The 24286-nt window shown below is 49.2% G+C and overlaps 1 protein-coding gene across 5 annotated transcripts in view; it reads right to left on the bottom strand.

Moving 5' to 3' along the window:
• Positions 1-24286, bottom strand: part of PKNOX2 (PBX/knotted 1 homeobox 2) — a 245771-nt gene that overhangs the window by 162015 nt on the left and 59470 nt on the right. For all 5 annotated transcript variants that reach the window (XM_073239542.1, XM_073239544.1, XM_073239543.1 and 2 more), the window contains exon 2: positions 19710-19779. The gene's annotated coding sequence lies outside the window, so the exon portion shown is untranslated. The remainder of the gene's footprint in view (positions 1-19709; positions 19780-24286) is intronic.

Raw genomic sequence — 24286 nt, forward strand, 5'->3', positions numbered from 1 at the left:
GCTATGGAAACGAAGCCTTCAGTTCACTGCCTGGCACCTGGGTGCTCAACTTCCTATCTACTCCTGTGGCCCCTGGAGGCCAAGAAGATGCTCTTTCAATAGCAGAATCTCAGGAGTTGCCGGGTCCCTTCTGCTCCCTGCCTTTCCTCTTCCCGACCTCCTACAGCCAGGTGAGCCAGGGCCGGGAGCCAGGATTCCTCCAGTGCTGAGTTTTAATGTATGTTCTTTTGTAAACAAGAACAATCATTTGTGAACAGGCCCAGATGCAAACAGTCCCCACATCAGGAATTCCAGCTCAGAGGCGCAGAATAATACAGCTTTGGGGAAGATTTAATAATAGTAAAATTAAAATTGTAACTGAAGCATAATGAAGAATGTGGTACATACAGGCACTGCAAAGGGAAAAAAAAAAAAAACTCTACACAGATTAGCCCCTATGGAATAGTGATTGGTTGAGAGCAACAGTAAACAATGCACAGAAATGCAACTTAATTATCTCGCAATTCTTAACATTCTACTGAAGCCACATGGAAAGCTTTGATGTTGGCAGCAGCGAGGCAGCCGTGGCAGCAGCTCCTCTGTCTCCCCTGCTCCTGGAGGAAGATCATTACTAAGAAATCTGTAGCCACTCCCGCAGCTGAGCCAGAGAAGAGAAGCGGGGTTTATGTGCTGAGAAACCAGGAAGCGGCCAACAACCTGGGAAGAAAGCATCTCTCAGGGGCTATCAAATCAGGGGACTGGTGGACACAGAGGGAGCTCTGAGGATTGGGGCACAGGGATCAGGACACCGGGAAGGGACACTCAGCAGGCAACCAATCCCCAAAGCTAAGCGGATGGGCCTCCTAGGGGATCTATGGTCTGTCAGCCCCAGGACTGGCTTAGCGAGCACCAGGATATTAGCTGGAAGGAATCGGGCCTGCCCCCTCACTCTTACCCCAAACATACACACACAGTGAGTACCACCTGCTGGAGGTGTCTGTGTTGTTCCTAATTAAGTTCCAGGGCTCAGGGCAGTGGGGAAGAGACCCAGTGGATGGAGGGTACTTGATTTAGAGTCACACATCTTTAGGATGCTTCTTAGGGACATCTGAAAAGACAGATTCTCTGGACTCCCACATGCAGAAACCCTGCCCCAAGTCTCCAAGGCCTGGCCTTCTATCTTCTGACCTCAACCATGAACTGATTCAGTGGCACTCTGGCCACTGATTCGTCTCCCTCCTCTCCAGACCCTCCTTTACTCTTGTGAACAGGGATTCTTAGGGTCAGGGGAGATTTGCATGTGTTCCGTTGGTTGGTTAGCACAGTCCTACCTGGAGACAGGAGGATGGACAAGTTGACCTCCTATGGCTCTGGGCATACACGGGAATGTAGGATGCAGGACTGTGGACTATGGTGTCTCTACATCCAGGTTTGCCCAGATCATCGCCTTCTTACCTATGTTTGTCCGACCTCCTGGGAAGGCTCCAGACTTTGTTTAGTTGGGTCCTAAAATGCAGTCAAGGCTGAATCCTGTTGCCCCTCTCTTGAGATGGCTGCATGGCACATGGCAAGCTCTCCATAAGAGCTGGTTGAGTAGAAGAATAACATGCCCAGGGCCAGGAGCCTGAGGCCACTGTGTTTTGCATCCTCCCTTTACTTTGGGGAGGCCTCCCTACCTTAGGGGTGGCCCACTGTCATCTAAAATACCTGGACTCGAGAGAGGAGCGAAGCAAGGGCTTGGGCCAGTGAGGGACTATGTGGGACAAGGGGAAATGCTCCTCGAGTCGGAAACATAATAGAAATACATAACCAAGTGCAGGACCCTTGAACAACACAGGGGTTAGGGGAGCTGATCCCGCTGAGTCAAAACTCGTATAACTTTTGACTCACCCAAACTTAACTACTAATAGCCTACTGTTGGTTTTATGGTTCTAAATGATAAAATAGGCTGGTATCTGCATGTATTTCATGCATAATTTTCTCAGTACTTCTAGGCTCTGCGGTTCATTTGCAAGTTTTTCCAAATCGTTGCAAATACCCAAAGTTTCTCCAGTGTATTTATTGAAAAGAAAAATCTGTATACAAGTGGCCCACAAAGTTCAAACCCATGTTGCTCAGGGTCAGCTCTACCCATGAGGTGGGTACCAGGCATGGCTCAGCCCTTGGCAGGTATGAGCTACTGCATCTTCACAATGTGGGTTTTTCATGCTGTCGGGTCCACTAACTGGCTATGAGCTGGGGATAGTCACTTCCTTTCATGGGCCTTTTATTCCTCTCTTATCTATTGAATGGAGGAGAGTGGGCTCTAATGTGGAAGATCTGCAGACTGTAAGCTCTGAAAGGACAAGGGCTATATATCTGCTTTTACACCCTCAGGGTCTAGCACAATGCCTGGCACACAGTAGGTCCTTAAGAAATGTTTATTCAGTGAACAAACTCATGTTCTATCTAGGATCCTAAGAATTCTTACCCTAAATTTCCCATTGTTCTGCGGCATACAGATCATTTCCCCTTTCCCTTGGGCTCTGGAGGCCTTGTCTGTTGTTTCCGAGAGCCCCAGAGGACCTTAGACTTAGAATAACCTAGATCCTTGTCCTCAGTATTAAGAAAGTGAGGCAGGGACATCGGGCTCACCTCTGGAGCTAGAAGGAGAGAGAGAGGTGGCAGAGCAGGCGGAGGGGTCTGTGTTAACCCATCTGGGATGAGAGGTAGCATTACAAAGTGGCCGTGATCCCCACATGGCCACAGGGCATAGGTACCCAAACAAACCTGCAGGTTAGGCAGGGCAGAGTTGATTGTTCTCTTCATCTTCCAGATGTGGAAACTGAGGCTCAGAAAGGGTAAGCCACTTGCCCAAAGTCGCACAGCTGATTAGTGACTGGACCCCCTGGTTCTCAGAACTAGTACCTCCCTCCCCTGTTTTCTCCCTTGACTGCCCTCACTGCCTCAGTCTGGGATGAGAGCCCTGATCCGTTGTTTGAGGAGGCGGGTGCTAAGCAGTTTCCCTACCCCTCCTGAGGGCAGAGTCCCCGGGCACCTCATCACAGCCTCGGAGGAATGGCAATCAGAGCAAGGATCGTCAAGACAGAAAGATAGTGAGGACTTTTTGCACTTGACTATTTAAAGCCACAGTTTATTCTTTGTAAAAAGCCGCTTGTCAATCACGCTGGTGCTGAATTTTTGCAGATGTCAGATGCACTCCCCTCCCTACTTCAGTTGTCTAATAGCACAAGCGGGCTGCCAGCTCTGTTTGTTGACTGCCTTGGTGCTCTCTTCAGTCCCTGGGCACCCGAGGGTGCCTGGGCTACACAAGTATCTCATCAGAATGAGCACCCAGCTAGACGCTGCTTCCTTCAGGCATCTGCCCTGGAGGAGCGCTCACCTCAGTTCCACATTTTCCCAGCGTGCAGAGAAATTGTTCCTGGCAGCTGCCCCCTGATTACCAGGCAGGCGCCCTGAGGAGTCCAGCCCATCTGGAGCCTATCTAGGCAGCTTGCTCCTCCTGTAATGGAAAGGGGACAGGGGACCGCCTTTACTCCGACCTCTGCCATCCCTCCTGAGGATCCTTGCATCCTAATACCATTTTTTTAATTCATAGAAAACCTCCAGTGTTCCAGGCTCTGTGCTGGGAACTAAGGATATAAAGACAAGTAATCCAAGATCCCTTCCTAGGGAAAACCCAAAGTAGAGCTGAGGTAACAGGCGTGCAAACAAATAACTCCAAATCAGCATCTATCACTGAGAAAGGGACGTATTCTGGGAACCAGGGAAGAAGGAATCCTGGGTCTGCCAGGGAGTCAGTGACATTTGTACAGGGCCTTGAAGGGCATGAATGAATGAATGAATGGATGAATGAATGAATGAGTTAGGATATATACATTGAAAAAAGTAAATATAACGGGATGTGAAGAGGAGCAGGGAAAATGTCAAGTAGGGGACCGAACCAATCCACAGCTCTGGGCTGTGGTTACTCCCAACTGGCTCTGGTCTGGGAGGGAACTGCAGTCTGGGGAATCCCCGTAGCTGCTGCCCCAACCTCTGTACAACCATTGCTTCTTCTCTAGAATAAAGCCACTAGTAATACCTATGTGATAGGACTGTTGCTGGGACTCAACAAGACGCTACCTGCTAGTGCTTGAAAGAGTGCCTGGGACATATTGGCCTTGGTAAATGCAGAAAACATTATTACTGCTTTTATTACTATTACCACTGCTGTTGCTGGCAAGCTTCCAGGGACCCTAAAAACATGCCTTGGAAGCATAAAACCATTCTGGATCTACAGTCGACCCTTGAACAATGTTGGGGTTAGGGGTGCCACCTCCAATGCAGCTGAAAATCCACATAACTTTTAATTCCCCAAAAACTTACCTACAAAGAGTCTGTTGACCAGAAGCCTCAACCTATAATATAAACAGTTGATACACAGATATCTGGTATGCTTCTTGTATTACATACTATATTCTTGCAATAAAGGAAGCTAGAGAAAAGAGAATGTACAGATTGTCACAAATCTCCAAAAAAAAGTTCCAATATTTATTGAAAAAAGTCCATGTATAAGTGGACCCTGTTCAAACCCATGTATTTTAAGGGTCAAATATACTTGATTCTCTACACACTGTAAGCTTGAATTCTTCCCTTCCGACCCAAATACCTCAGGAAGGGTTTTCCTACTCTTTGACCGTGAGATAAAAAATCCTTAACAGAGGAAGCCCTTTACCTTGGGAGGTGCTTGGGCAATACTCAATGGCTTTGCGTAGGTTATGTTGTCTGGGACAGAGGTCGGAGACCACACAGCTGACCTGCTCAGCTGAGAGGTCTGTGCATACAGGTGCATTCAAGAGCTCTACAGGCACAACTGCGTAGGCCCCCTTAGAGGAGTGAGCTGCTGCCCCAGTGCAGCTCCCAGGCCCTGCTGGGGAGGGCGCTGGGGGCCCATCGCTGTCCCCGGGGCAGTGACCCACATGCCCAGCATCTGCAGGAATTTGAGCCTGGCAGTTCCCAATCCTGGGGGAGCTACGTGGACTTCTCACGCAGTACCAGACTTTATCATGGTTTTCAGGACCCCACCGCACACATTCACCCACTCGCCCAAGCCGGAAGAGGGGATCTCATCCTTGACACCCCCTCTCCCTCACCACCACCCCTTCCTCAGCTTGTCATTTCTCCACCTGTGCCACCTCACACATTTGTACAGTGTTCTCTTTCTCTACTGCCACTTCTTTCAGGCAGGCATCACTGTCTCTTGCACCAGCTTCTTAAAAAGCTCTCTTTGTCCTTTTTTTTTTTTTTTTTTTTTTGCCTTCTTCCAATTCATTCTACACATGGAAGCAGGAGCAATCTTTCCAAGACACAGATCTGGCCCAATCAATATCCTGCTTAATACTCTTCTATGTCCCACCGGTAGCTCAGCAGCCTGACATTCATGACCCTCCATGATCTCCAGCCCCACCTCTCACCACAGCTTGTCCCACACATGCTCCTGTTACTTGGGAAATCTTGGATTTCACCTGGCTTGCTACACCCTCTCCAGCTACTGAAGTTCCCTCAGCCTTCAGCACTTCCACCACTCCCCTGTCACTTGGCTAACTCCTCCTCCTTCAGGTACCAACCAGGCACTCCTTCCCTTAAGGCACCTTCCTTGGCCCTATAAGAGTTTCTTGGGTTCCCTCCCAGAGGTCCTCAGAGTGGTCTGCCCTCCCCTGATTATAGCACCTGACATGCGCCAGAGGTGCCTGCTCACCTGTCACCTACCACTATTTTCTTAGTGCTCTCCAAGCTCCAAAAGGGCCTATCCCGACCCCAAATACTGCTTGAACAGAGTGGGCTGTAAACATTTGTTGAATGAATAACAAATGAACAAATGAATGAGTTGGGATAAACATACAGAAAAAAGATAATACATCACAGGGCCATCACCACAGAGAAGCTGAGCACACACTGTGGAAGGCAGACGCATGGATGGAGGCATGAGGAGGTCTGGGGGCTGCATCCAGCAGGCGAAGAACAAGAGAGGAAGGGAGGGACCTGGCAGAAAGGCAGGAGGACACCTGAATAAACTGCCCCTTACATCCTGCCCCAGAGCCCTGCACCCCACCTGCATAAATCTCCCCTACCTGAGAACTGAGAGTTGTGTCAATGAGGAGACATACTATTTCATAAACTTTCTTTAAATTAAAATCAGGCAACACACACATATACATATACTCCACAGACATCTCCATTGCTGAAAAGTTGCTCCCTATAAAATAAAAGAAGCTGTTTAAATGTCTTCCTTCCAAGCTAGCCCCACAGAGCTGGAGCTGAGAATACATTAGCCTTTAATGAAGTGAGACTCTCATCTTCCAGGAGACACCTCATTTAGCGCAATTGTTTCAGAGCCATTACAGAAAGACAATTACAAGGAAGCGGGGAGAGTAATTGGAAATGCTGGCAGGAGTTGGGCGAAATGATAATAAATAAAAATATTCAACCTAATAAGCTTCCAGGAGGGGGTGGGATGAAGAAAATCAACATAATTAGAACTGAACCTTAGCAAGGAAAAACAGACAGCAGGGTGGCAAGTGCTCAACTTGTACAGGAAGAAAGAAGGAGTCACATGCAGGCGACGAGGATGCGGGGCTGCAGGCCACACGCCCCCTCCAGAAGCCAGAGGGCGGAGGGGGTGCCCACAGCCCAGAGCAGTTGGGGGCTCCGTGTGTGCTATTTCTGGCCAGGGAAACGTGGGTGTGGGGCGCAGGCAGGCCCAGCCTAGCAGCTGGGGATCCTCCATGGGCTGAAAGGAGGCCAAGGGAGGGAGACCGGCTGAGGAAGGAGCCAGGCAGAGCCCTGGTTCCTCCGTGGGCATCTCTGGGCTACGGGGCATCTGGGGGTGGCCTTGCCTTCTGGGCCCTGCCTTCCCCTCCCTAAACTGAGAGAGGTGAACTGTGAGATCCGAAAGTCTTTTGTGAAGGCCGCCTCCCCCTCACACTCACTCCCTGTCTGATAGGCCCTCCTCTCTACTTCTGAAATTTCAGCATAGGAGCCTAGAAGTTATGCTGAGAGATTCAGCCGAAGCATCATTTATATCAAAACTCTTCCTGACCTCACTCTGTCTTACCCTCCTGGGAGTCCTGACCACGCCCTGCTTGGCCTGGCCATACCCTCTGGGTCTAGCAGAGTTCCTAGAATGCAATTGTGTTTCTTGATAGGCCCGTCACTCCCTAAAAGGCTGTGAGTACTGTTTAGAGCATTTGCAGAGGAAATGGTATGAGGCCTGGGATTTGTTTCAAAATAACCCCAGTGGAGAGAGGAGGGCTGATTTTCATTATGATTTTGTTTTTGGTTGTTTTTGTAACTTGGAGACAGGGACCTCAAACTTGTCACCAGTAAGTATCTAGCTCAGAACCTGGTACGTACACAGTAGGAACACACTTATTTTTTTCTTGCGTAGTGGGTCTCTAGTAAATACATCAAGGGTCTGGGAGTAGACAATGGAAGACTACACTGAGGTCAAATGTTAAAACTTTAAAATATGCTCAGATAGTTTAATCGATTTAAAAACATATAACTCAAGACACACTTAATTTATGGAGTACCTGCAATGTGCCAGTCCCTGGAGATTCACAGGGACATAGGATCCCCAAGTTACCTTCCCTAAGGAATTTGCCATCTAGTGAGATTCAGGTTGTGGAGCTCTAGGCATGGCAGGAGACCACACTAGGGGGTGGGACATATGTCTGGACACACTAGCAAATATGCACTAGTTTCACCTCCTGGACCATAGGTCAGTGGGCCATTTTACAACTGTCAGTAAAAAATTTTAATATTCTCTCTCTCTCTCTCTCTCTATGTGTGTGTGTATATATATATGCACACATATATAATTTATTTATATTATACATATGCATATAAATATATAAAAATATATAATTACATATATACATATACACATTTATACATATATAAACATAGATGTGTCTGTGTGTATGTATGTTTGACCTACTACACTACCAATATGTGATGTGTCTTATGAAACATATTCAAAAATAGCAATCGAAACAGGATGAGATAAAGCACACAAATCAATAATGTTGTAATATTTTCTTCCCTCATTCCAATGGCCCGCCTTGCTTACTCTGTTGTGGAGACTTCGCATATGAGTCTATCAGCGGCCTGGGACTTGACAGGCCTGCCGTACAGAAGTAACTCCAGGCTGCTCAGTATACCAAGCACAATTTCACACCAGTTTTTCTGTTGCTGGCCATAGCGTCCAGTTTCCAGGAACTGCTGACAGATGTGCCTCCAGGTCTGTCAGAACCCTGAGGCAGAGAAGTCAAAGCAGAGGATGAGAGAGGAGCCCAGACACCTCCCTCTGAAGACCTGGGAGTAGCCCTGCTTATTTGTTCGTTTGGCAAACGCATCTTACAAACTCAGAGTGTGCCAGGTGCCATGCCAGGCGGCAGGAGGGCTACAGAGGCATCCGCATCAGACCCTCAGCTGACACAGCCTCACAGAAAAGGCCAGATGCCGATACACTGGATGTAGGAGACACTGGTCAGTGCTGGTGATTCAGGCCAGGTGCTCTGGCAGGAAGAAACTACTTTCCCCTGAGGGGTCTAATACTTGTGGAGGTGTCATGGGACTGGGTTGTGGCAGGGGCAGGGGAGGGTGGGGGGTAGGGGGGAGAGCAGTCAGGGTTTGGCCAGGCAGAAGGAGAGGACTTTCCAGGAAAAGAAAATGTCTGTGGCAGACACAGGGGCAATAAATTAAGGGGGTCATTTTTCTCTGCGTAGCCTCAGTTCCATCTGGAGATCCCACATCCCGAGGCCAGGTCGGGGAGAGAGACTACTTACTAGAACTGCAAATAAAAGAGACCATGTGCTCTCAGGCTGAACTCCCTGGAAACTAGAGAGTGAGGCCTACTGCCTGACAGCCTCCCTTCAGACAGGTCAATGTTTCATCCAGCCAAACAAGCATTTATGGAGTGTCCGATGGGAGGGGGAGGCATTCTAGCCATAGGCTTCTCTCCTGCTAGGGATGAACGGAGCATGACCTGGCCTCCGGGCTAGGCAGAACAGATGACCCCGAGGGCCTGTGCCAGCTCTTGAACGCCACATTTGGCCTCCTAACCCTTAGGGAGCAACGCATCTCTAGTAAAGACATACTTGAAACACAGTGTGATACACAGTCACAGAAAAACACCTAATGTACCTGGGACACAAGGAAGATAAACACTAGCTGAGATGTGGTCACACAGTCATCCCTGAGAAACAGCTCCAACCAGGTAAACAAGGGGATGGGGGCCATTCCAGGCAAAGAGAGCCTCATGCGCGGAAGCAGAGAGGCACCAAAGGGTGCAGAAACCCCAAACCCTGCTGGTCAAGGCAGATGGTCCTGGGGTCCAGCAAATGCACAGGAAGAGGAACCAGTGGGGCCCTGAGAGGAGACAAGAAGCCCTGGGGGTCACTCTCGGCCTGAACCTGCTATGCCCAGATCTGGGTGCTACACACAGTCAGTGCTTAATAAATGTGTATTGATTGAAGATTGTCATTTCTAGGAAGTAAGGCCTGGGATAAGCAATCTACTCTTATGAAGCTCAGGCAGGGCCACACGCTGAGATGCATTTATTAAAGTCTTTTGATGAAAGAGGGAGGGAAGGAAGAGAAAGGGGAGGAGGCCAAGCTGGGCTGGGCTGGGCTGAGCACCACCATCTCGGCAGAGCCCCTGCCCGTGCCCGTGTCATCCAAGAGCAGGCACGGGGTCCAAAGGGGGAGAGCAGAGGAGCCACGGGAAAGCAGGGAACACGCGGTGTTCTGAGCCCCAAAGCAGGGTCAAGCAGGCCCATCATTTCCTTTAGTTTTCCCGAAGATCCTATGCGGTTTCTACTGGGAAACTAAGGCTAGGACTCAGTCCTATTTCTTCAGGAAGGAAGTGGGGGAGCAGGGATTGGAGCTCAAATCCACGGGTTCTATTCTCCAGGTGCTTTCCAGAACACAGGGGAAGGTGGAGAGGGACACCAGCAGGTGGTGTGCAGCCCAGGTCCCAGGGCTCCTCCTGCCTCCCCAGGTTCTACCACACCCCCTGCCTGGACATCCCCAGGTGAAACCCCAGGAGTTGGTAAGGACCTTCCCCAGAGTCTAGGCCAGACATGCCAGGAGCCCTCTAGGCCCTAGAAGTTTCTCTGCTAAGGGTGGCTCAGAAGGCTCCTTTGTGGACAAGCCCACAGTAGCCCCCGACCCCCTACTCACCCTGCTTCCTTGCTCCAGCCTAGAGTTCCAGAACCCAGCCTACAACACCACTGGGACCTCCCCAGGCCAGGACATCCCTCCCCTCCCAGGATTTGGGAGGCTTGGATGCAAGTCCAGCCTCTATCACCAAACAAACCCTCAGTGGCCTTTGGCAAATCATTGCCTCCTTTGATTCTCCATTTCTGCACTTAGTACTGAGGAATCTGGTGATCTCTAAGGTTCCTGAGCATCCCACAAGCCTCTTCCACCTTCTCAAGATTTCTTTTCCTTTCTGCCCCACCCCACAAAAGCCAGGAGTCTCTTCTCTCAGGTGCAGCATCTGCAGGTTGAGCAGCCCATTGTAGGCCCCGGGGAATCCCAGTCCAGCCATATTAATGGAGGGCTAGAAACCTGAAGCAGGCAGGCTAGGACCAGGGCCTCTGGAGAGCCTGGCCAGGGTATGCTGGCCATGAGATTTGTCCAGGTCCCTGGCAAGGTCCCTGATTCCAAGCCAATCCCAACTGCTTCCTTTGAGAGAGATGTCCCAGTGCAGCAGGAAGTCCATAGTCTTTGGAATGGTGCAGACCTGAGTTCAAATCCTGTCTGTTCCTCCTCCTAGTGGTGGAGCCATGGTGTATTGCTTAACTTCTCTGATTAAGCCTGGCTCCCTCATTTGATCTACGATCAGAGGGCCTGTCTCACAGGGTTGACAGGAGGCGTACAACAGATAATGCGTGAGAACTACTGAGCACAATGCCTGTCACACAGCCAAACTATTCTTCAATTCCTCCCAGATTATTATAATAGCAGGACTCCCAAAGTACTTGACAGTCATGGGGTCACATGGTACGGGGAATAGAGCTGCCACCCACGCTCAGCCAGTCACCGAGGCTGAGCAGTTTGATGATGAAAAAATCCAGCTTCAAGCAGGAAAGGGCTCCCCCAGGGAGAGACCCAGGTGGGTCACTTGAATGTGATACACTTTCTTTAAAAATTGGATTTAAAGTTATAAAACAGCAGCAGTGAACTCCTCCTACCTCTGCAGGTTCTTGGGCCCAGATGAGGATCAGAGGTGTTAATTAAGCCCACCCAATCTCCCCAACAAGACTGGGGGTCCCAACCCCAGACATTTCTGGGGTGCTCTCCAGCACCAGAAAGTGGCCCCTCTCTGTTCTGGAGAGGGATCCTGCCTGTGGACCAACCTCACAGGCACCTCCAGACACCCACCTCCACCTAGCTTAATTCGGTCCTAAGTATTCCTAAGGTGCCTTCCAATTTCCCACTGTAATAAATGGCACAGAATGCAAATGGAAGTGGATGTGGGACACAGATGTTTGCACTAATTTAATTGAGGGAACACCTTGGATTAAACACTCTGCAAAACACTCACAAATAGGTTCAGTGCATTCAGTCATGAAAAGCCTCCCAGCACCCCTGGCATTTTGCTCTAGCTGCCTGGGGCTCCGGGAGAGGTGCTGGGAATGGGAGGGTACGAGGAGAGACCCAGAGCAGGGTGGAGACAAGATGCCTGCAGACATGGGAAGAAGGCGAGGGAGCCAGGCTCCTGGGAGGGCTTCCGGCAGACTCCCCAACAGCTGAGGCTGACTCCATCAGGAGACAGAATCTGCAAGTGCTGGGGATGAAGGTACATCCCCAAGCGGGTAACTGCTCACCTGTAGGGGTCAGCAACAGGTGCCTCCCTGTCCCTAGAACTTGGCTCCAACATGGAAGACAGTCACCCACCTGTATGGGAGTAGGGTCCCTAGGTCCAGGGACCCCAGGGAAGATCAGCCTGTTTGACCAAATTTTGGGCATGAGGGTAGATGGGAAATAACTCTCAGAAATTCAGGGGTTATTTGCAAGGCAGTGCTAATTTCGCTGACGGCCCTTCCTCACCTTCACCTACAGTTTAGTGTGCTTCAAAAGCTCAACTCCTGTGCATCTACCAAGCGCCAACCCTTCACCTTTCACCCATCCATCCCTTCATCTCTTCAGCTCTCGAGCTACAGAGATGAGTAATGCTCAGTACGTTCCCTGTGGGTGCGTGCTAGGGTGAGGGAGGCAGACATTAACTGTCCCAGGTACACTGTGATACATTTCTTCAGGGAGATATGTATTGGTAACCTGGGCGCTCAGGGATAGTGCACCCACTTGGCATGAGAGAGTCAAAAAACCTGTGGAGAAGAGGGGGAAAGCATTCCTGGCAGAAAGAACAGCATATGCAAAGATAATGAGGCATGGAAGTCTAGGCAATTGCAGAGACTCAGGCAAGGCTGTTTATGTGGGTCCACTTTGGGGACAAGTGACACAAATGAAGATGGGCCAATTTTGCCAGCCGCCTTCCCCCACCCCAGCTCCCAAAAGTTGCCATAACTGGGAAAATCTGGAATCAGTTCCTATAATGATTGCTCTGTAAGTCTCAGAGTTCAAATCAGGCCTGGAAGATTTTATATTCCTGAACATAGAATCCCTAATTTTCAAACACAATGATCACTTCAAGTACAATAACCATTATAATAATAACCTCTTATACTTGTATAGTGCTTTATAGTTTATGAAACACTTGGCACATATCTCTTATAATGCTCCACCAACAACCCTTCAAGAAAGTGAGAACAGGCAGTGTTAGTATACTTTCTTCCTGGATGAGAAAATTAAATCCCAGAGTCTCAGCTACCTAAATAACCAATTAGGGCTCAGACTCAAGTCTATCTGACACCAAAGTGCAAGTTCATTTACTCATTCACTCATTAAATCATTGCCGTGTAGCATGAAGTATTTGTTGAGCACCTATCATGGACCAAGAAACACTTTAGACCCAGAGCATAAAGAGCCTGCTGGGGATGTTAAGATGACTAAAAGCCTAAAAGAAGAGAAAGAATGTGGACAGAGATGCCCGGACCAAAGGGAAAATGCCAGTCAAAAAGCGAATCACTGCAACTTAGGAACCAAGAAAAACATAGTCACTCTCTTTACATACTGCCTCATTCACACACACACACACCTGCAGCCTGAACATACACATGTAACATGCACACACCCTTATCACACATGAAGATATGAGCGGTTTCTCCTGGGCTGCTCCTCATGTGCCTCAGCATGGAATGCAGACTCCTCCATGCCTGACATCCCCACTGCTAGTTGAGCAACAGTACAGAACTAGCAGACAGAGGTCATCCTGAGCTTCACCCCATCCCCCAGCACACACAGAGAGACACGCAGGCAGCAGATGCAGGCATCGCAGCCCTGCATGAGCCCTGGTGTCATGGGTAGTAAGGATATGACACTCTTCTGGAGTGGCTTAGGTTTTAGTTAGGATGGATGGATGGATGGATGGATGGATGGATGGATGGAATAGATGTGTGGATGGATGGATGGATGGGTGGCTCGGTGGGTGGATGGGGTGGATGGATGGATGGGTGGATGGGTTGGTGAGTGGATGGATGGATGGGTGGATGGAGGGGGTAGGTGGGTAGGTGGCTGGATGGAGGAGATGGGTGGGTGGATGAAGGGTATTAGTTGGTGGATGGATGGATGGGTGAATGGATGGATGGGTGGATGGAGGGGATGGGTGGACAGATGGATGGGGAGGGGAGACTGGAAAGCATAGGAGCTTTTATCTATCCAGAGGCAGATCCTGCTGGGGCCCTGCTGGTGAATCCAGTTACAAGTAAACACTGCTTTGCTCTCTGATGAGGACAGATGAGCAGTTAGCTCTCCTGTCAATACCCACCTCACAGGACCCACGTAGTAATGTGTTAACGGGAGATGCCTACACACCTAGCGTGAGCGCCTGGCGTTCAAAGGGAATTAGTGCCTTCTTGCCCAGGAAGTAAAGGTGGACAGGCAGGTAACACTGCCCAGTCTCAACAGAAATCAATCCCCTGACTCCCCACCCCCATTGTCCATTCTGTGATTTGGGGGCGCTTACTAGATGACCTCTTCATCACTCCACCCTCTTCCCCTTAGTTCATTTATTCATCTTTTCACTCAACCAACCTTGTAGGGTGCCTATTATGGCCAGGCACAATTCTAGGTACCAGGATTAGGAAAAGATTAAGATTCATTTCTTAATTTGGATTGACCAACAAATAACCATGGTTGAGGTCCTGTGATGATATGCAAGACAAAGAATGTGCACAGCAGTGTTTTTCAAGAGGCAGGGAAGATCTGGCTGTAAGCGGGTAGTCACAGAAGAGATGTGACAGGGAGGTATTGCAAGAGGAGCAGGGGTTATCCAGGCAGAGGAAATTTCAGACAGAGGAAATGGCAAGTGCAAAGGCACTGAGGTGTGAAGTTATACAGAGTATTTGGGGGAACTGAGCAACTCAAAACATTTGGGTGTCAGGAGTATATATATGCCCATGTATCCCAGGGTCTGTAAGTAATGGATGAGGAGCAGCAAGGGGGGTTGGAGATGAAACAAGAAAAGTAGACAGGGCTGAGCTGTGAAGACCATGGTCAACCAGAGCAAGGAAGCTGCAGACAGTAAAAACCCCAGGGGACAGGTGGGGATCAGAGGTGTTACAGGGTCAGAGGCTCACAACAGCATTGGTTAGGCTCCAGCTACTGCAGGCACAGTGCTAGGCCCTTCCATGTAAGGGAGACTACCCTCGGCTGCCTCTGATGATAAATGAATTTGACGAGGTATTCTCCTCTTTGATTCGTGCAATTATCCCTAAATGGCCAATTTGGGAGCAATTTTTCCTCTCTGAAGAGTCAGATTGGCTGGCTAACAGCAGAGGCGAGGGGCGGGGTTCCCCCATCATCTTCGCCTCCCCACCACCCCACCACCCCACCACCACCAGCCACAGCCAGAGGTGTTGGGAGCAGTACTTGGAAATGCTTCAGAACTTCCTGGGAATTCGGGAAGAACTTGAGAAGGGAAAACAGTGGAGGTGACAGGAGCCACAGAAGAAGAAAAAAGGGGGGGGAATCCCTCAAGCTGGACAGATTTATGAGTGTCGGCATTTCCAGTGAACAGCAGAGGAAGGCCAGGTGGGTGGTGGCAGCCACCTAGTTGTTTCCTTGTTTCTGAAGTTCCTCCAGTCCTGCTCCCAGCAGGCAAGGTTCTTTCTCCCTTCCCTTCCTTTTCTTCTCTCTTCTCCCTCCCATCCCTCCTTCCCAGCTCCTCTCCAGAAAGGTTTATGGAGAAGACTCCAAATAGCCCTTTCTCCTGCAGGCACAGTCACACCAACTGAAAGGAGATTTAATTAGCAAAATCTCGTTAGGCAAACGAAATTATCCGTAAGACAATACTCCTCTGGACAGGGGGTATGATTAAACAAAGCCATTAATTGAGACAGTCTCTTTGGCAGCTCCCCGGCTGCATTCATCTCTGGGCCTCCTTGGGCCAGTGGAATAGGCCCTGCCCACTCTGCACCCGGCCCACCCCCTCCCCACTTCATCTGTGCGCTTTCAGAGCCCCGCCAGTTGGGGCTGCAGACCTCGGCATCTCATCAGCGGCCTCTCTGCCGACAGATTCCTGCTAAAGTGCCTTGATTGCATAATGTCTATTTGCATAATGTAAATTGCAATCTCCTAGCTCGGGAGGCAGGAATCACAGAACAGCCATTATTTTTTACCACTCCACAAAAATTCTACATTTAGAAAGCAGATTTGCAGCTCAGAAAGCCGTATAAATCTGAATCCGCCAGAAATACCATTAAATCACACCAATTAAACCGGACCAACGAAGAGCCCCTGTCACTGTTTTCTGCACATTCAAGGACTCCCAGCCCAGGTGGAGGCCACAAGAAACTGGAGGCTGTGGCAGCAGGGCTGGGAGCAGGAGCTGCAAGAGGCAGGAAATTCTATCTTAAAAACTTTAACACATGCCCCAAGCGTAGGCGCCCATCAAGACCTGGTGGAAAAAGAAGAGATGGGGGTGGAACTAGCCTGAATAGTTCTAAGCTCATTGCCTGATTTCTGGTAGGCACCCTATCTGTCTACAGACTGTTAATTTATGGAGCAGAGAGCACAGGACGAAAGAAGCCTGTGCCCTTAGCAGAGGTAGCAGGAGACGTAAAATATTTCCCATGGGGGTGAAATATCTGTGCCGTAGCAGCTTTTCAGTGACCTTTCCTCTCTTCTCCTGAGTCCCCTCTGGCCAAGTAAAAGGAATCCTAGGACAAATCCTGCTCAGACTGGGCTGCGCTGGAATCTGAGCTCTTGTTTAGAGCTTTTTCCTAGGGTCACCGGGAAAGAGGTGAGTCACCAGGTCCCTGGCTAGGGGCATTCCTTCTGACAACTAACTCCTCCTGATCCGGGCTTCCCTGCAGCCAGCCGTATACCTGGTTACTCTTCTGCCCCTTATTGCTCATTCAATATTCATTTGTCAAAGAGCAAGATGCTAATGTATATTATTAAAATATCAATAGTTTATGAGTGAACTTTTATGGAGGGTACAATTAAGGAAGGATTCTTGACCATCTCTCTCAGGAGCAATGGAGAGGACCCAACTCTGCCTTTTATTTATTTACTGGTCAGATGAATGACTGACCCATTCTCGAGTAGCTATTGTGTACCAGACATGGCTCTAGTGCTTTCTCACGCTGCGTAGTGTCTAGCATGCAGTAAGTGTTCAATAAATGTTGGTTACTAAAATTAAGATTCAACTGACTTGTGAACAACTCTAAAACCCTCCCTCCAAACCCCAACACCTTTTTATCAAAATCAGGCCCACTGACCCTTCTCTTCCCAGCTCCCTCCCTTTCAGCATTAGCCCTTCTCAGATCTTGGACCTTTGGGAAATGAAATGGTTCTGATTCTACTCTTTGGTTGCTGGAGTTTTGTTTCTATCCCTTTAAATCACAATAAGGCATCCAGGCACCCAGATGCTCTCCCCAAATTTAGTTGCATCCAGGTCAAGAAAATGGCAAGAGAAAGGCAATGTGGTTCCATCATGACACAGCCTCTTGCAGGTTACAGTGTGTGGCAGAGAAGAAGGAAGGAGAGGTGAGGACATGGAGGGTCAGGGAGGAAGGCTTCTCTGTCCCCAGCACAGCCCAATACCTATTAAGTCCTGATCTTTGGCTGACCCTCCCCCAGCCTGGAAGGCCATGGAGCTGGGGATGTGGGGAGCCCTGCATGAGAAAGAAAGCTCACAGCTTGGGGAGGCCTTGGTCAGAGGTCTAAGTTCTCCTCCAGACCTGGCACTTGAAGCTGTGGGCTGCAAACTGGACCTGCTCCTGCTGAGCTGGCCTAGAAGGCAGAGGTTACTACAAAGCATACGACTTCCTAACACCACCGTGTCCTCCGGAGGCCGAGCCTGGCCTCTGAGGGTCCCTTTAAACCCAGACATTCTGTGTGTTAAGGGACAGTTTGGTTATTGAAGGCAAGGATTTCCTTAGCTTGTCTGTGGAAATAGATGAGGCTGCACTGTGCCAGAGTCGCGGGAGACTGTACTCTCCAAAGATGGTCACCATGAGGGGATATATCCCGCCCCTTATGCTCTTCTTCTAATGTGCTGCTGGGACATGGCAGAGACATGGCAATGGAGATGTCTGTGTTCAGTTCTTTAAACCCAGGTGGGCCTTCGTAACTGCCCCAATCAAGAAAATGGGGTGGAAGTGACGCAGCTTGACTCGGGGGATACAGCGGCCATGTGGCTCTAGTTTTGTTTCCTGATGCACCCCCTTGACATCCAGCCACCAAACTGTGCAGAAGCCCAAGCCACATGGATGGGTCGGGCTGACAGCCCCAGTGAACCTCTGGGCCAACAGCCAGCATCCACCCCCGAATCCTGAGTGAACGAGCCTTCAGATGACTCCACCAGCTGGGACAGAGACAAGCTGTCCTCACTGTGCCCGGGTTGAAGTCCTGACTCACAGAGTATCTGAGCATGACAAATGCTGTTAAGACATGAAGTTTTGAGATGGTTTGTTACACAGCTGTACTAATTGGAACACCACTGGAATTAAATTAGATGTTTGCTGATTCCCTTTCAAACCCAGCCTTCACGGCTTTTACTCTGAGACTTCTGACTTGGATTATTCCCTCCTCGATGGGCCCCGGCCCCCAGAGCCTGCCTACTCGCCTCCTCTTCTTTTCCCGCCTCCAAAAGGCAGCTCCCCATGCCTGAGGCAGCCTCGGGGATCTGCTCCCTGAAAGATCGCTTGAACCTTCGCCCCAGCTCTTCCTCACTCCGCCGTGCCAGTTCGAGGGTGTCCCTGTGAGGCAGCTACCTTGCGTGTGCCCGGCCGCCCTCAGAGACAGGGCAGGAATGTTTTCCCCGCATGCCCAGCTCTCATTAAGGTTCATGCTCGGCTTGCTTCTCTCATACATGACTTGACTTATGAGGTCCCTCTAACCTCCAGCGCGAGGAGACAGTGATTCTCACAAAGGTCTTTGTACGCTGGCTTCCCACCCCGCATCCCCATCTCCTAGGAAGGCTTTCCTGGAACAGGATGGAGGGAGGCACCCTTCCCCGCCCCTGGGACTGGGGATCCGACCACTCCAGAGCCAGGCTGGAGGGGAAGTGCCCTGGGGGCTGCGGCCCGTCAATCACAGAGGCGACGAGCACTGAATCGCAGGCCATTAGGCGGGAGGCCCGGCGCCCTGCTCACTCACCAGGCAGCCATCGGCAGGATGTTAGATGATCGCATGGCGGCCATTCTTATGATTTATTCAAATACTCATTACAGTCAATCTATTTTTACACAGAGGTGAAGATGTGCGCTGATAACGGTTAATCATTTATAATTCCATGGACTGGTTGGAAGCCAATGTACTATCAAAGTCGCAGGAGCAGCTCAGCCTCCAGTGGCCCCAGAAGCAGCGGAGAAGCCATGTAGCCCGGGGCAACCCAGCCTGCCAGCTAGCATTGGCTGAGCAGCGACCAGCTGAGGGTACAGAGGGGAGACAAGATCGCAGGAACCCCGAACACCCTCCAGGAGCTCACAGCCTCGCTGGAGAGCTCACGGTAAGGTGCGGGCCTGAGGGGTGGTTGGCGTGGGAATGTGGCAGAATTTCAGGAGAGGGAGAACTTGCTTCTAGTCGGAGTTACCCAGGGAGGCTCCCGGACTTATGCTGGGTCCTACAGGTGGGTAGACTTTGGCCACGTGAGAGAACCAAATGCTATTACCGTGCTGATAGAAGGGAAGCAACCCTTAGTGTTTCCTTTCTTCTCCCTCACACCTCCGTAACCAAATTCGAAGCAAGTGCAGGCTTTGAACTTGGCCCAGTTCCCTCCTCTCACTGCCTCCCAAGCTTAGCCCACAGACAACAGTGGCTGGGGTCTGGGCTAGACTTGCAAACTCAACAGTTTCCCTCTCCCGCCCTCATGACACACATGACACATCAAACCCACCTTCATGCGCAATCAATAGAGTCTAATTAAATAGGACGTCATATGACACATCACGTTCAGACCTACTCTACTTAGAAGTCCACTGTCTTTCACATTCTGACTAATTCATTGTTGAGTGTTTCTCTTGTGCGACTGTTAAAGGTCAGGTTCAGGGCTGGTCTTAACCCCTAACCTTATTGAGGCAGCATGGAAAACGGGCAATCCAAGTTACTTACAGTTCACAGTCCCTTTTCTGGTGAGCGGCATGGAGGACAGAAAGCGTCAGAGTCCTGCTCCAGACTTCACCTGTCAATAAAAGAAAACACTTTTATAGATGGGAAGGGTCCTGCTGGGAGGAAGATACATGGTGAGATGAGGGTAAACTCAGAAGTGGGTCTGGCTCAGAAGCAAAGCCAGGGCTGGCAGCATTGCCCACAGGACCGAGTGGAAAATTTCCTGATGAAGGGACTCCTGGTGCAAAACGATTATTGTTCAGATGGCTACCCAGGACAGAGAGCCAGGATCACTCCCTCCTTACCTGCTTGGTACCTCAATTTCTTGTATCATCCCCTTCCCTATAGGAATCCCAGAGAAAAAGAGGCTCATGGCTGTTAAGAGCTCTGAGCTGACCAAGGCAATCATCATTTACTGGTGCCTCCTGTCTGATGGAAGAGCCCCTGCAGGGAGAAAGCGCTCAGAAACCCTATGTGAAAGCCTGCAGCCTATATGGGGAAGGCTGCAAACAAAACGGATGCTGTTGTTCAGGGCAGGATTATGGAAAGTTCTGATGCAGGACAGAAACTCCAAATAAAAAGTGGAGAGTCCGATTGGCTGGAAGAAAAAGAATGTGCCTGGAGAGGAAGGATGGGGCAACACCGAAAAGATTGAAAACGTGACTGCTTTTAATTCTGTTTTTGGAATAAAGCAATAAAAACAACAAGGAAAACCCAGCGCACATTTATCAGGTGACTGCTCTGTAATCTGCACATGCTAGGTGTGGCAGGAATAAAATCCAGGGGTAGGTCTTGTCCAAGTGCTGCCACACCACTGGGGAAGTAAGAGTAAGCGAAAGAAACATCATCAGATAAGACAAGAGTATCCATACCACAGAGCAGAGCTGCACAGAAGGGACTCTTGATTCTCTCTCCAAAGGGAAAGGGAGTCCAGGAGAGATGAGGCACTCAAGGAAGTTTCCAGGGGGAGGAAGAACTTGCACGGGGTCTTGTTGGACTGTGCAGGCAAGATTTGGCTTGTGGAAGGGAGAGAGATGGTGTTCCGAGAGAGGGAGCAATCAGAGCAGGAACGAGAGATGATCATGGAGCACCGAGGGTCAATGCAGAGGCTGGGCTGCCTGAAGAAGACTGGAGGACACATGCTGTGTGAGCCAGGCGGGCCCAGAGCCTCTGGGGCTTTGAGTGTCAGGCAGAGAGGCACAGCCTAGGCTGTGAGCTCTCAGAGACGCTGACGCTTCTTCAACAAGCAAATGGCATGAAGAAGATAGAGGATTTTATATAGAAGATTCAGGCATGGGGTGTGGTACAATGGGCTCATGGGAAGAAAATGTCTCTCCTGTTCATGATGGCGTCCACCTGGTTGGTCCCACCTCTGGGATTGTCAGCTAACATCTGCACGATCAAGATTCAAGGCCCAGGGAGGTACCTCAGAGACAAGACCAGGTCACCGGACTGCAAGTCCCGAGGACAAGGACCATGTCTTATGCATCTGTATGGCGCCAGAACCTATCAGAGAACCTCATGTACCATGTATCAGGTTCCCAGATGTCTGTTGAAATGCTCAGTGGTGGACCATGTTCATCCCAACTAGAATCCACAACCAGCACCTGGGAACCAGCCCTTAGTTGGCAATGGGCTCCATTCTTTTAAACAATTGACACATCGCTACTAAGCATATATGAATTCAGAACATGAAGTTTCTAGATTGAATTGCATGCAGCAGTGCTTTATCCCTGCCCTCGGGGATTGTCCATTGAGACAGCAGCCACTTGGAAGAAGAGATGGCAAACTTGGTATTTGCACGTGCCACTAAGCTGGGAAGGACAGCCGCTCTGGACTTAAGAGCATTTGGTATAAAGCTTTTAACCAGCTGAGAGGTTGGGCCAAAACTCAAGAGTCAACTTTTTCGGCTGCCAGGTTTTATTTCTTGAACAATAACATCACGACAACTGTAATGAAATAAATTTGAAAATAAAGAAAATTACCCACAATCCTTTCACTCTAAACCACCAAGTTATTATATCCTATGCCCATGTGCAAATCCATTTTTATTCTTTATAGACACATGGGAAAGATTCTATAATAATATACATATATATATATATATATATCATATCCTACTCTTACATTCAAAAATCAATTGCAAAAACACAGAATCTGGTAACCTGGTTTAAAAAAAAAGATGTGGGTTATTTGAGTTAAATGTAAACGCAGGATGAGCCCAGGATGGGTGTGGTATTTCTGACAAACCCATTAAATATGATCTTAGGCTGCATTAATAACCAGACGGTGTATACTGAGGGGTGACTAGCCACCTCACTTAGGACTGATCAACCCATATTAGTTTTAGATGCAATTCTGACATCATATTTTAATAACTTTGACAATGATGAGCAGAAGAGACAGGTGAGTGAAGACATCTTGTGGTTAAAGTTTAGCGGTTTAAAAGTTTAAAGTACAAGCTCTGCAGTCAGATGGCTCAAGTTTCCATCCTGGCCCCACCACTTCCCAACAGTGTGACGATACCAAGATTCTTAGCATCTCTGTGCCTCATGTAAAACAGGGCTAATACGGATTCTCTCTCTGAGGTTAATTGTTAGGACTAATGATTTCATATACTGTAAATTGCTGAGAACAGTGCTTCACACAAAAGAAGCACTCGCTGAATGTTAGTGATCATTGTTATTTTCCTTATTAGGAGACTGTGAGGTGGAAAACAAGGGAGAAGCCAGAGACGTACCTTCATTTGTCCCTCTCTAAAATTACCCTTTGACCCAGGTTCTCTTGATTAAGGCAGCAATCCTTCTCCCATGTGGTGCTCCTCCGGGTATATGAGGAAATGATGAAACAGGGGCAGCATTACTCTAGCTGGGAAGATTAGGACTGATGGATAGGTGTTAGAGGAAGCCAGCCTTCAGTTCAGTAGAAGAAAGAAGCCACGAGCAATGAGAACCATCCAAACATGAGCTCAGGCTTCTGCAGAAGGCAGTGAGCTCCCCAGCACTGGAAGGAGAATCCTGCTGGAGAGTTCTGTGTCCCCAACCTGGTTCCAGCCAGCCACAAAGCATTACAGGACATCAAGAGACTGATAGGGCTGACAAAGTTATATATTGATAAAGCATTACTAGTGTCTTCTTTTCACTACCATTTCATAAAGTAATTCAATCCACAGAAGTAAGGAGAGCAAAAAGGGTCCTGCTTTGAATTGAATAAACAGAGCATCAGGAAAAGCATTCTTTTTCTGTCCCACACACATATATACACATGTATAGACATGTATGTGCATATGTAACCTCCACATTGTCCTTATTTTTCACTCATGACTATGCACAGTGGAAAGTTTTCCTGGAATGGCACCAGTCCATGGATGCAGCTGGGGAAATATACATGTGTATCATATTCCAGGGCCTTCCAAAGCTAGTGGTTTGTGATCCTGGCAGGCAAATGACATGGTCCTTTCAGACAAACAGCCACGCAATAATGCAACCAGAATTTAAACTCAGGTCTGCCTTATTCACCATGAAAATAAGATGGGACCATAGATGAGACTGACCATCCACATTTATAAATGTGAGGAAGTTGTGAAATGGTAAATGGGGAGGGAGTTGTTGAATGATCATGTTTGCTTGCAAGGGAGGTGGGGACAGGGACAGGAGAAAGCCTCCCATAGGAGACAGCACATGCTCCAGGACTGCTGAGCAAGCACCTATGAAGCATACCTAGGTAAGCTGGAAGTGTTGGAGGGGGATGCGCTCGGGGCTTAGCAAGGCCATGGGTCTAACACAGAAAGCCCCAGACCAGGGCCAAAAGCACACATGGATTCATGCCCTGACTCTGTCATGAATTTACTGTGTGTGTGATCTTGGAAAGGAACTTTAGCCATTCTATGCCTCAGTTTACCCATCCACAAAATGAAAGGGTTAGTCATCAGACACTCCTAAACCAAGATTCCATCTGACATCCATATACTCTGAGGTTGTTCAGACAAACCCCCAGGAAGCACCCTGAGAGACATGCTAAGGTACCTCAGCACATCATCATTAGAGTGGAGATGCAGGAGTCAGTTCTGGGTTCTGGATTCAAGGCTGGGTCCATCCCTTACCTAACCTTAACCTTTGTGGACCTTGATTTTCCCATCTTTAAGAGAGGGATAATAGTAGTGCTTTTAAATGGGATGATGTGTCTACAGGTTTTCGTGCCATGCCTGGAATAATGTCGGGAATAAACAGAGATGTTGTTTTTCAGTGTTATGAAGTAAGGGCTGCAGAAACTGAATGGAAAAAGAGGCAAATTGAGAAGCCTGAGAACTTGGGCATTCACCCCACTGCCTGTGACAAACTTTTCTGCGCTAGCCCCAGCCAGACCTCAGGGCTGAGGACAGCTGAGAAGCCCTCTGCAGGCATATGAGCAAGACTTCCAAAAAGGGAAGCAATGCTGGAATAGACCATTCCAGCTGAAGGACCCCAGCCCATCCAGACAGTGTGTCCCGTGTCTCCCCGCCGCATCTCTGCTCCACCCGTGCCTGCCCCCCTGTCACCTGAAGACAGCTTGCAGGTGATTAAACTTGTCGAATGATTTGT

This window comes from Manis javanica, chromosome 6 (genome assembly GCF_040802235.1).
Source record: "Manis javanica isolate MJ-LG chromosome 6, MJ_LKY, whole genome shotgun sequence".
Lineage (NCBI taxonomy): Eukaryota > Metazoa > Chordata > Mammalia > Pholidota > Manidae > Manis > Manis javanica.